The sequence below is a fragment of the Tinamus guttatus genome, unplaced genomic scaffold (genome assembly GCF_059628265.1).
Source record: "Tinamus guttatus ecotype Peru unplaced genomic scaffold, ASM5962826v1 Tinamus_guttatus_pri_ptg000323l, whole genome shotgun sequence".
Taxonomy (NCBI): Eukaryota; Metazoa; Chordata; class Aves; order Tinamiformes; family Tinamidae; genus Tinamus; species Tinamus guttatus.
Genome location: NW_028288857.1, coordinates 1,864,845 through 1,878,920, shown reverse-complemented (window position 1 = coordinate 1,878,920; position 14,076 = coordinate 1,864,845). Strand labels below are relative to the sequence as shown.

Here is a 14,076-nt window from a genome sequence, read left to right as displayed (position 1 = left end):
TTTATTCTGTAGCAGGGCATATTTACAGTCATCTTCTATAGCATATGGATTTCATCTGCCACACACTGGCCTCCTTTATTCACCCGTCTGCATCTAATACAGAGCCTGGACATGATCTGAAAAGACAGATGGAGATTTTTAAAAATCAACTTGCACCTGCATCTTCTCCTCAAAACCACTTGGCCTTTTTTCTTCCTTTGCTGTATTTGCACAGGATGAAGTCAGAATCTTCTGATTCTTCTTTGATTGGTTTTGAACTGGAACCATTTTAAGCTTTGACAAGAAGGGGGGCAAAGGGGGAGATGTCCTTTAATATAACAACTCTGTACTTCATATGGATCAAACTCGCCAGATTCCTGCTGGAAAAGGGAGGTGCACCACAGGAAAGAACTGAGGTAATGAACATTCCTGTCAGTCACCTTACAGACTCATTTTTCTTCTTCATTTTATTAGATGCTGCCTTGTTCTACTCCTTAAACACAAATGACAGATTATATTAGATGCATAAATTATACGGATTATATTTCTGTCACCACTAAATTAGCTGTTAAATTTAGTTTGCATGATGTTATTGACAGCTCCCTGGCTTAAGTACCTTTCAGCTTTTTTCTCTATCTTTACTATTTTGTCACAATCTCTACCACTTTTTGGAAGAACACAGTGAGAAGCAAGCACACATATGAGGTTTTACAAGGACAGAAAGGATGTTTCTTTAAGGTTGCAAAGCAAGTTCTCAAATAAGTTAAATATTACATAATTATATATTAACATAAACGCAGCTGTTATTGCAAGATGGTTTCAAGGCCCTTTTTGACCCCAAACTTTTGCAAGATGCACAAGTGTTTGTTCCATGTAGAAATCAGACAGTTTGACACATGTAAAGAATTGTGGAGATTTAAACTTCAAAGTTGGTTCTTCTCCATTTAACTCAGTTTCAAAAGACCCCACATGTATAGATCACTGGCAGTTACCACATGGTTCACCCAAACACCATCAATGCAAAGTTCTGCCATGTTGAGTACAAACAAAACTCAGCAGGATCCAATAGCTTTAGCATAGCAAGGTGAGAACCAGATTGCTTTTTACTGGAGCTTGAACCTTCAGTTCAGCAAGCATGTACCCATCATCACCTATGATTAAATGTCACAGATGACTCGCCAAGTCTTTCCAAAAAGAATTTCTAACTCAATTCACTGCAATTCATAAAGAACAAAGCCAGAAAGTTCCCTGCAAAATTATAGAAAATTCTGTTCTGTCACCAATCCTTGCCTAGTTAAACACCTAAACCAGGCCCTAAGTCATCATTTGGCTAAGGGAACAGGGAAAGGGACACGCTGTCATCGGAAGGCACCACGTGTCCTGTGGCAAGCAGTGTGCTAGAGTCCTACACATGGCTCAGGTTCACTTACAGCTTCCAGAACCTTCCTGTTCAATCCTCAAGTCACCTCCTGTTCAAATAGACTAAGATAGTGGAAACCCCGGGAAATCATTGACATCAGCAACCGTTGTCTATACAGTCACAATTCAAACAATTATGAAAGGAAGGCAAAGGAACTCATTCTGGATCAAGTTTAGAACGATTTACATGGCCTCTGGCTTACTTAAGCAATTCCTTGCATGGAATGGGAGAAAAACACCCAAGGAATTCCCTCAGTACCAAACCAAAATTTTATTTTCAGAATGAGAATGAGCAATCTGTGCTCCAGGACTTTGTTGCAGGGAGAGTAAAATGCACAATGAGGCAGTCAGCTAGAATAAACTCTGGAGGTTGAAAAGGAATCTGCTTAAAAGCCTTTATGCTCATTTAAAACTTGTTTTGAAGATCTGCTCAACATGTCTTTATTGCAGAAGTTTTTAAAGTTTGAATCTCAAGTGTGTTTTTAGCACAAATAAAATTTTAATGCAAAATACCCTAAGTGCTGCTGCTGCGCGAGTGCCTCCAAACACAGTGGTGTTCAGAGCCGAGTGGGGTTTGGCAGGCTCACCCACATAGCAAACATTTCACTTTTATATTTGGGGCTTTTTAAAATCACAGGTTCTCCTGCCTGAGCAATTGATCATTCTGGGCCTGCCCAGAAAACCATTGGCAAGGCAGGAATAACAAAAGGTAACAGGGAAATTTTCCATTCCTCTTGCTTCCCCATTTTTGGGCAGAGCATCACACCATAGTAGTGTCCAAAAGAATCGTGACCCTTTAACCCTTGCAGGAGAACAAAAACATCCTCTTATAAATGATATATATTCCCTCCAGGATTTGGGGTTGGGCTTTTTCCCTCCTTTTTTATTAAGAATAGGCCAGATGATATTCAGAAGCAGATCACTATTAGAAACTAGACAATTGACAGAACACCAAATAAGAAGAGATGTTTAGACAACCATTTTAAACTCATATTTCTAGACCAATTCAACAAGTTGCTTCTGAACTAGAGTCATATTTTTACAATCCCCATTTAGAGTTATACAAAGCCCATGGGGTTATAAAAGAGCTTTGAAAAAATCTGACACCAACAGTTAACTGTCAGCACTATAGCAGAAAGCCAAAAAAGGAAGTTTTTTTTTGGCATGTCTACATGGTTTATTGTAGACAGAACCAAACCAGCAGTGTTTCAATTGACTTACATTCAGAAAAGACTTCCACCTTTCCCCTTCCTCATTTCAGGCCCCATTGCTTTTTTAATTCCCGAAAATGCTTAGCCAGGGGGTCTCCCAGCCGGGTCACAAAGCTGGACAAATCCTTCCTGCCAATCCTAGGTGGGAGTGAGCAGTTGTCACGCAGGTCTCTGAGGTGCTGCAAAACTCAAGGATGAGCAAGACACTTTGCACAGACAAGCTCAAAAACAGTCTATGAAGCTTGAGGAGCAATTGTCAATATTCCTATTCAAAAGACTTTCCTCTTTCATCAACAGAAACATTGAAATAGCTCCATTTTGCAAAGTTACACATGAAAAAAATAGAATAGCACCTTATTGCACCAGTAACACGACTGGGCGGCCAACAGTGCGGTGTGATGGCACAAATGCCTGCTCATCTCATGGTTATTTTCTAGCCGGTAACCAATTAATTTATATTTTGAAATAGGTTCACTCACTTGTTTTGGAAAATATTCCTATTCAATGTAAAATTCTATTACCCAGCGTACCCAATAAGGATTTTAATTAAACTGTCAGCTTTTTGAAGCCAAAGTTATCTAAAGACTGTTCTTCTCACTGGCCTCTTATTACACTTGGATTTTGTTTTCATTAGTTTCTTTCTTGTGGTGGCTTTATTTTCCGCTCTCATTACAGTGAAGACTCATAGATCAAAATGACACTTTTGCAGGAAACTCCCAATTCAGCCAACACCGTGTCTGCTCATAAAAGATACAAACCTGCTTATCAGAAACCTATTTCCTCTGCATAAACGAGCACATAAGCACCACAGTGACCTACAGCAGTGAAATTAAGTGTCAATCGTCCGCTTGGGCAGAGAAAATCCTGTTCCACAGGATTACCAAGCTTTAGCCTCCAAGCACTTGTTCAGGGGAATAACACACATACCTGCGGTGATGTTTCCAAGAACAGATTTTTCCCTACCCTATAGTAAGCATCTTTAGTCTTGGCCATTTATTTGTTTCTATTTATGCAAGAAGATGCCAGAGAACCAAACGCACCCTTCCTACAGCCCCAGCTTATACAGTTTGAAGCAAAGCCTTGGTCTTATAATATCTCAGCATGCAGAGATCTGCTTACCTCCTGCAGACACCAGTAATCAGGGAACTGTTGTTTCCTTTAGCAAAACTTCTCAGACTCAATTTCTTTGGCTGCATTTTCACATCTACTCCCTTGACACGGTGCCCATATATCAGTATAAGACACTCATAAGGCAGTTGGGATGCATTTCTAGACATGTGCTATTTGCAAAATAGGTAATAGTTGACTGAACAGGAAAGAAAAGATAAGATGCAATAGTCAAAATGCATCAAAGGTCTTAAGGCAAATTCAGTGATGCTCTCATAAGCCAGCAAGACCCCCTCAGCCCCTGAAGTAATCTAGCTTGTATTTAGGAGCTCTTTAATACGTTTAATACAAATCTTTGGGAATAATTGAAGGCAGCACTGAAATTCTGCAGCCTCACACACATCCCAAGAGACAGGAAGGTTTTAAGGTCTGAGGCAGCCACATCTCAAGGGAAGAGGCCCCAGAAAAGCTCTTTGGCTGCAGCTGAGCTGCAAGTTAAGTGCCCTTAGCAGCCCTCGCTCCCTGCCAAGCGTTACCAGCCCTTTGCATCACCCGATACACTTGTGTAGTTGCTTTTATCCCAATCTTGTCAAATTATCAAGCCCTACTATTAAAAGTGGACATCATCACTAGAAGAACTAAAAAATGACTAACAGCATGTAAATAAAGCACTTGTTAGGAGTGAAAGTAATTAGAAAGATTTTTCTTAAAGCCTCATAATCCTAAAGCATTCTGCAATTCCTTATTAAATATTCACTGCCTAAGACAAAAAGGAACTAGGAAAATAACAAAAGGATCAAATTAGAGATTTCCTAGGGCTTCTGCTAACAAAACTCAGTTTTAGAAGGTAGACATTCAGTGGGGAAAAACAATAGGAACGAAACCAGCAGAGTGAAGCACAGCAGATTGAATGCAAGATTGAATGCAAGAAAAGCTCTCATATTTAAAAAACTCCGAGTTTCTCAGAGTCAGACAAGAATAAATCACCAACATGTCATCTATCACATGCAAGCCTTTTAACAAACTGCTTTTCGTACTGCTGGATGAAAAACAGCATCCTCTTCTGCCACAAAATATTGCCCTAAATCGAAAGGCAAAGTCTTGGAGTGCTTTGGTTAATGTGGCATTTCTTCCGCATCTAAATAAATGCTGCTGGGTCTTATTTCAATTGCAAGATTTGCAAGACAGGGAGAGGCTTCATATTTGCACATAAAGCAGCTAATGAATGAGGTCTTGAGGCTTCCAATGCAGTTCTACTGTAGCAGGGCTTATTCAGACTAGTTACTGGCAAATGCTCTGCAAGTCTTCACTACAGTCAAAGCACAAAGAAAAACACCTTTCCATCAGCCTCCACTCAGCAGCTCCTAGCCTTTCCCCATCTCTACATCCATTCTAGAATAACATCTCCTTTAAATTAAAGCTTTTGTAACAAGGCTAACAGCAGAGAGACTAGCTCGCCTGCAGAGGAGGGCTCATTTCCCCAAGGAAAGAGCCAGCAAAGCTCAGGCTTAGGGCAATAAATGTGCATCTCTCCTCTAGTGAGGCCAAGGGGACTGCACTGCAGTCATGGACCAAGGTGAACTGCACAGAACATATCTGATCAACCTTATAAAGTCCCTTGCATCTGCATGCACCAAAACATGGTAGAAGGACACCGCTTTCCCCCAATATTAGGGATATTTCAAGAAAATAATTGGATATTTTAATGACTTATTTTATCCGTACTAGCAGGCAAGAGGATTAAGCTAAAACAGTAATTCTGCAAACCCTTCCAGACTACAGATGGAAAAGCAGACATCTCAGTCTATAGGGAAAGAACGATAAACCCAAAGGCAAAGCAGAACAGTGTTTGAAAAACTGCCTGAGATCCCAGGATCAGAAAAACAAAATACTGACTCTGACAGCTGCAACACTTGGGCAAGGTTCACATGCTCATCTTGCAAAGCTTTCCCTTAAACTGAGTGAGCCAGAAACAGAAAACTCAATTTTGAAGGGGGTGAGGGGTGGGGGTTGTGGAAACGGAAGCATTTTCCTGAAACTGTAGAGTTTAGGAAGAAATAAAGCATAAGGTAGAAATAAGCATTAACAGCTCTGAAATAGCACTCATTTGGCATCTATACATGCAGAAGGTGACAAAAGACTTGCAGAACTCAGAAGACTTACTTGCTCAGACAGAGTAAGGGATGTGTTAAAGCAAATGGCTTTAGATAAGTGGCTCCCCTTGTATACTGTTTTACTCGTTTCCTAGCCTAAGACTTTCAGAAATAAATTACTTTTATTTGTAAATATTAGACAACACCATTTCACAGGAGCATACAGAGCAAAGTATTTCATTTAAACAGTACATAACCTTTTGACAATGTAACCTGCCTACAAAGCAAAATACCTTTTCAGAATACAAAGGCTTGAATTAATACGTTAAATATATAATACAATTACAGTAGCTCATGGAATATCTGATGAGGTAGAGTCAGCCTACACTAGCACAGCGAGGGTTTCACTGTCTTCATATTCCACATAATTGTGTTTTATACAGTCATTTAGACTGAATAAGAGAAATTAAAAGAAAGAAATCAAGTAAACTTTGACAAAGGTAACAAGATAACAGAAATGCAGAGGAATTTGAGATTTAGGGTATGAAGTAAAATAAAACACAGGAGACAGTAGCTACACAACTACCAGGTTAAGCTTTAAAGTTTCAGAGCTGGGAGACAGTATGGCCATAGGTTTAGGTACCACCTGTACTACAAAGCCCTACAGTTTTGCAGGCAAGTGGAAAACTCAGTTATTCTTCTTACTTGGACCTGCTCCAGAGGCTGCAATAACTGGGAGCACAGACCTTTGGAAGGAACAAAATCAGGGGATGCTCAGCATGGTAATCACTTATGAATAGGGATAGTTAATCACTCCCCTCCCCTATTTGCGCTCATTCTGTAGAGCATGAGCACAAGGTCATTTGTAGTTACTAGAAGATAACATCAACAAGGCTACAGACCCACTGGGACCAGCAACATCAGAGGCTTCATCGTTGTGAACATTGGGCAAAGATGGTTTCAAAGGCATTAAGTGACAGAGTGATAAAAATAATTGATTTCCCTCCATCATAAGGAGGCCATGTGTTAATAAACCATGTCAGCAACAGGAACAAGGCCTGGGTTAATTCCTGGCCCCAATCCCATGTTGGTCTCATCAGAACATGCAAACAACATGCTAGGAAGTTGCCAAACTGGGATTCAGGTCTGCACTGTTTTCATCTACTTATAGCTTAACTCTACTTAGAATTAACTAGCCTTTCTAAAGCACTTTTGAAATTTTTATTAATTTTTTTTGAATTTTTTTCTAAAACACTTTTGACTTGGTCAAAGCAATTTCATTTGCCAAGGGAATGAAATCTGCAAATCGACAGAAATCCATGTATGCCAGTGGTACATGCAACTTCTCACATGCTGCTTAAGCTAAGCTTTATTTTTACTAAAAGGTATTATTTTCTATTAAGTTTAAATTATGCATATTAAGCTACTGAAGACAACAGCAGGTTTGTAACAAGCAGCGTTTATTATAAAATGTACTAAATTCAGGTCTAAATATTTTAGGACAACATAATATTTTAAGACTTTATGGCAGGTAGCCAAGCATTAATCCCTGAACAATATTATAGAAGACTTCAAAAAGTACAAAAATATTTCTTACATTCTGAGCAAATAACTGCTTTTATGGTGGCCCTTCACCACAAGCATCATAAAATACTGATTACCTAAATAATTTATGGCTAATAAAAATATATGCATTAACCTAAGCTACAACACAAACTTTGAGGTTAAACTTAACTTGTAGAAGCAGTAGAAGACAAAAACAGAGTCATTTTAATATGAGTGGCTTTAGAAATATACAGAAATCCTATATTTAAGTTTGTGAGCTAATTTTTAAAAAAATATTTTTCTTTTAGCTTTTTTGTTCTTTAGAAGGGTCCTTGGGCTTAGGAAAAAGCTCAAAAAATGTGACTTAATACCTTCATTTTTATATGAATATATTTAAAGGTGCCAAGTAATATAAGGAATTGGACTTGCTTATGAATTATTCTCTCCATTATGGCACCTAGGCCATGTTACCATGTTCTATCCTTCTGCTTCATCTCTCGAGCACAGATTTCCTCAAGGTCCCTTTTCACAGGAGCCATCGTAAACATTAGGGAAAAAACTTACATATCAGTCATATATTCCCTAAAAATACTTCAGTTGTTCATTCTAGCCATGTATCAGATCATAGTAACAACATCAACCCTAATAAAATATTTAACAGCCTAAGTTTAAGTTAGTTTGCTATAGGATACAATGAAGCTTTTGACTTTATTTAATATTGCGCTTCAGCAGGAGATGCAGGTTTAGCACTTTTTAATTATTCCCCAGAGCACCTCACCAGGTTTGCCATAATTAAGTGGGTGCTCTCCAGATTTTTATAACAGGGATCCTTGATGAGCCTGTCCAAAGAGTTTGTTCTTCTCACAACTACATTTGGGCTGTCAGGTTCCCACTCATGCCCTCCATAGTGGCTGTTTGAGAAGTTTTTACAATAAGCTAGATAGCAGTAGTGACTTTTTTTTTAAGCTTCCTGTAGGTTTACAGAACTTAATTACTGCAGTAATTGACAAAAGTCAAAACAGAACTAGCTTAATTTGAGACACAGAAATGAATTAAATGTGGAATAATTACAGAAGGAAGAGAGACATTAATTTCATTTTAAAAAGTGCAAGAGACACCTATAGGAGGAAAAAACAATGCCTGACATTAAAAACATTAAATTTGAAGCATTACCATGACAGTATCTGCTACCACAACGAAAAATGATTCTGTAGCATATGAAACTGTTCAATTTTTGTACATGTGTAATAAAGTGCAACAGCTGCTTTATTTGCAGGACTTCATGCTTTACCAGTCTGCTACTGTCTGCATCTTGTCAGTATGAGAATAAAAATCAGATGGGAAGGGATCTGCTCCTCCTACTTAACATACAATCTAGATATCAAATTAACATGTCCCTCTCAAACCATCTATAGAGTAGATGCTTATTAGATATAGTCAAGATACACTCACACAATCCTATTAGCTGTAAAACCCCATACAGATAAGTTAGTTTGCAATTTAAGTGTTCTCTGGTCCTTAATGAGCAACACTACAAAGCACTGCATTTCATTTTTTGAAACTCCTATACTAATCTTTGCTAATCCATACAAATTGAATTTAAACCAGTGATAAAAATTCCTGCTTTGAAGAAAATATCAAGTAGTACAGCAATTAACATGCAAAATAAGACTTAATTAGTTCAGTGTCTAGTTCCAGTGTTGTTAGCCTCTTATAACCATAACCCAAGTATCTTGCAACGCCTGTTCACATCTCTCTGAAAGGGCACAGCACTGAATGAGACATATGAAGGAAGAGAGGTCACTTGCTTATCCATGCAAGTACCTAAAGTACATCCCAGTCCTTCCAACACACAGCATTACCCCAAAATCCTTAAGCACACATCTAGCATCAGTTCATGGTCAGTTTAAAGCACATTATTTAAAACTCCTGCACCATAACTGCAGTGTGAACTCAAGAGTCATTTGCTCTAGTCTCTACCCATTGCAAGAGGAAGAACAGAAACCCCACACCCTCGGTACAGCACCCAACGAGCAGGGCAGAAATACAGTTGCATTCCAAGAGGTAACCTCTGCTTGGTGCCTTAGGAGGAATATTTCTTCCCTCACACATCCTTCCAAATTCTAGTTTTGTCACACTGTAAATTGAGGTTGTGGCCTCGATTCATTTTTCTGCTCTGGAGATTTTCCCAGCCACCAGTGCAGTATTTGCAAGAAGCATCTGCAGCATCAAACCAACCTCCCTAGAATTCTTCTCCCTCCTGTATAACTATATTTACAATACCCTTCACTGAAATAAACCTCTGCCCAGTACATATTTAGTCTTTCATGCTCCAGTTCATGGATAACTTCTTTGGGGTCAGTAATCAATAAAAGTTTAAGTGAAAACCATGAACTGTACTACGGTTGCATTTAGTTCTTAAGTAATGACATAGCTGCACTTTCACATAGTTTAGTATAAAATTTAGAGCGTGTCTGGGTGCAGACACTTGCATTTCAGTTTTTGCTCACAAATCTCGTGTGTACATTAACCACCCCGGCTGCAGGCAGCGAGGCTTGAAGATCCAGCTCTAGGCACACGCAGCGCATCAGAGCTTCAATCCAGGAGAGCTCCCTGGATCGTTGGATCCATCGATGCAGAAGTGCCTGCCGCTGCAAGGCACTTGCCCAGGCCTGCAGGTGAGCTATTACTTCATTATTTACACCGTTTCATCATTTACATGAAGGCTTCCTCATCCGTTTCAAAACCTCCTCCTTGCCTTAGATCAGTGTTACTGAGAGCAAACAAGACATCTCCGAAATTCTGCTCCCTGCTAAGCAGAGATATGCACAGACATTAAAGTAAAAATAGTTCAGACAGCTGCGTAGCAAGAAGGGTCCTACAAAGGGCAAGCCATTTATATTTGCCTTTTCTCATTTACTGCAGTGGGCTTCTCTGGTGGGAAAAAAATGGCTCGAGTCTAGTAGTAAAATTGTTTGCAAACAGGATAGAAAGTGCTTTTAATCTTAAGATACATTTTATTACTGCATAAACTAGAAAAAGATCGTGTTTAGGCATAGAAAACACAGTATCTACCACACAAGAAGGATTAAAAGGCTCAGCAAGAAACATCCCAGGTGCATCGTGCCCTGCCTGGTGGGTCCATGCAACCAGGGTCACTCAGATCCAGTAGCTCCCGCCAGGTCCCCAGCACAGAGATCTTTGCATGGGGCACAAGACTCCACTGGCCTTAACGTCCCCCCCTTCTCAGGTCTCTAGGGAGTTCCTGTTTCAGTGTCACAAGCAGGTCAGGGCGCAACAGAAACACAGAGGCCAAGCACTAGCACTGGCCCACGAAGCCTTTTGCAAAAATAATTTCCTCTAGGAAACCCCAGCAACAGTCAGGTCTGTTGAGGACAATACTATTAACACATTATTTTCATTGCTATTAGTATGAAAACTAAGCTTTCAAATAAACTTAGTTTCCTAAATATTAATTGCCATGCTGCATAAAGCAATGAACACAATTCTTATGTTTCTTCTATGCTAAGATGTTGTCTTTTTAATAAAGAGTGGGAAATTAACTGCATTATAGCAAACAGCCTACACCAATCCTTGTGGACTCACACAGTAACAGCAAAGCAGCAATGCTAGAAAAAGTAACTGAACTGCTCCTCATATGATCTGATTCTACATAAATGCCTCAAGCTGCAAACTAGGAAGAAGTTATTCCAATCTCAGTGAGGAGGAAAAAGAGACTGATCACCCAGGGCAAAGCCAAGGTCACCCATGGACAACTTTGCACACAAGCCACTTGGAAGAAGTCAGACCTCACTTGAGGGAAGAGCTTTGATGGGCTGCACTTCAGGGCATTTATTCCTCCAAGCACTGCAGAGCTCGCGCTGACGTGCTGGGCTATATTGAGCTCATCTTTTATGTTAGGAGGAGAGAAGAAAAGAGAAGTCATAAAACCCAACACATCGATGATATTCTGTATTGCTAATAAAGTAAGGCATAGAAGAATTCAGCGCAAAGTCTGTAACAGGTGACAGGTTACAAGTCCTCTTCTCTAGAAAAAAGAAACTTCCAGTCAAATTTAGCATTCAACTTCTGTGACCAAATATGTGAATAAAACAGTAGTTATCTTCCATATTCCCACCACACTTGAATTATGCACCTTCCTCAGCCTGTCCTCTGCTCCTCTTCCTCCCAATTTTGTTCCTTTATAGAAGGAAGGAAAAGAAGGAAAGCAAAGCACACACATGCACCCACGATAGTGCTGATTACTGGCAGGACACACAAGGACAGCTTCTCACTCCTCCATTCCGTCTTCCTGCAGGCTGACAGGTAATTAAATTAAGAGCTTACTGCTTTGAAACAGAAATTCACACAAGCGAAAGATCTGCCACAACAGAGAGAAATTACAAACATCAGTTTAGAGATAACTAGCATAAGAAGGAATTTTCTACTAAACTGCATTGTGGATTATAAGCATATAAATTGCACCTCAGAAGGATTGCACCATGTGCTATTCTATAGATGATGTCAGCCTTGCATTACAGCCACCCCTAAGAGCATCCGTTTAAATATTTGATCTGTTCCCCACTAACATGCCAGGTGAGTCTTAACACAACTTGATATCAAGGAACTCAGTGGGCATGTAAATCCTGACAGAAGTACTTTCTAGGAACTGAATCAACCAACACTTCTCAAACTGAAAGAAAGAAAATTCATAAGGAAATAAGGACAGTTTGGCTTGGGGGGAAGAACCACCAAAGTAAACCTCCAACTTCACCATTTCAGAGAAACTACACAACACAGGCAAGTTAATCACATGTAATATATATTTTTCATGGTTTTAAAGGTAGACATATAACCCGTTAAGTACTTCATTACCTAATAAGATGCTCACTACAGGCAAATTAAAAATAAATAGAGTTTAAGATCAAAGGAATCAGGAATAAAAGGATGAACTCAGCTACCCTTCAACAAAACTCCAGCCACACTGCTCAGCTGAGAGCACAGGATTTATTCCATAGCCTCCATGCAGAAGCCTTAAATGCTTACAGCCAGCTAATACTAAAAACAATATTGTATTTATCTAAAATTAAAAATAAAGCTAAACACTGGCTACGGCTTTGACAACAGAACTTGTTATCTAATTTAAAAAAAAAAAAAAACCTTTGGGAGTCGTATCAAAACAACCCTCAAAATTGTTTATCTGGAGGGCTTAAGTAATTGAAGAGCTAGTACTAAAGCTGAAAAGATTCTGCTTTTTACTAAACAGCTACAGCAGATGATTTTTTTCAGTAACACATTATGAAATATATGAAATCATCAAAACAAGATTCTCTTTCATTTAAGGTTATTTTACAAACTCTTTGCAAAGCTCTTACCAGATGCATTTGGAGGCTGCAGTCCAGCTTACCACTGTGCTATGACCCTGAAAGCGCTGCTAATTCACCAGCCTTGAAAGAAAAGCAGGGGAAATGGCCTTTTTTTCCCTCCCAGCTTTTAGCCTTTCTCCTAATAACAACCCAAGCCAGGCTGTTTTCAATTAACTAAATCATTACACTTTTTAAATATATTCTATGTGCTGTTTTTGCAGAATATTTCTTTGACAGTGATGCTTTGACCACAAAAATTCACACAAACTTCTAAAAATTTGTTTGTATACATAAGCATCAATGTAAGCATCCAAGTCATGACACCATTGTAGTAGGTAAGGATTATAATATTGGGTTATAAGCCTTCCTAAAAGTAACATACAACTCCAGGCAAGATTTTATTACACATGCCTCTGTCTTGTTTTACTTGAAGTTAGTAACAATCCCGCTTTGTGTTTTTTCTTTTCTCTTTTTTTTTTTTTTTTTTTAAAAAAAAAGCAACATATTTTGTTGCTCACTTTAGATTCTCATCTTACACGCACTTCCATACGATTCAACACACAAGTGTGAATATTAGAATCAACAGTCCTGTCTTCTTATCCGGCATAGATCAGCCTGCATTCAAAACACTAAGTCTTGAGCTGATTTTTTTCTTATTAATTTTTAGTTTAACATTTGAACTGATTAAGAGAAGAAATCAAACGATTAGACTAACTTTTCTATCTTTTTATAGTCTTATCTATTTGCTTGGAGACAAAAGTTAACAGTTGCTAAGCTGCAATTAGCCTATTTCTTTCTCCAGCTTTCAGATAAGAGCATTCAGCTTCCCAACAAAAACCAAAGAATACTTCCCTCTTTAAGCACATCTTTCACCCATCTCCAAGCATGCCAAGCTCAAAGTCTTTGGTATTTAATGGGAAGTAATAATAACAACATAAAAAAAGCTTAGACCTAAATGATGCACTTACCTCCCTCCTGCATCTCCAGCTGGGCTTGCATGGGGCAATGTTGGAGAGCAGCAAGGAGGAGGTGGCCTCTACATAGTCCCCACCTTGGGCATCAGGCCAAGACCTTGGTGGCCAGGGCTCATCCCATAGCATCCCAGCAGAATAGCAGCCAGGAGTCCAGGATCTCAGGAAGATCCACAGCAACAAGGTAGGCACAAAGTCAAGGAAAGTACACAAGCCAGAAACAAGCCCAAAGGGGAAAACCAAGGTCAGACAAGGCAGCAATAGCCAACAAGGCTTCTCTAGGGAGGTAGGCCCAAGAGGGAGCCAGTCCAACCAGACCTGGGTCTAAATCCAAATGATCCCCAGCCAATATGGGCAGAGGAGTCTTGAAGAAAAGGGAGCCACT

General features: G+C 39.3%; 1 long non-coding RNA gene across 1 annotated transcript; it reads right to left on the bottom strand.

Moving 5' to 3' along the window:
* Positions 1-212: 212 nt before the first annotated feature.
* On the bottom strand, positions 213-13,770 carry LOC148593921 (uncharacterized). The gene is made up of 3 exons (XR_015913615.1): positions 13,689-13,770; positions 420-472; positions 213-273 (listed from the first exon to the last, which is right to left on the bottom strand). It is a non-coding gene; the product is annotated as an uncharacterized LOC148593921 (long non-coding RNA).
* Positions 13,771-14,076: the final 306 nt, after the last annotated feature.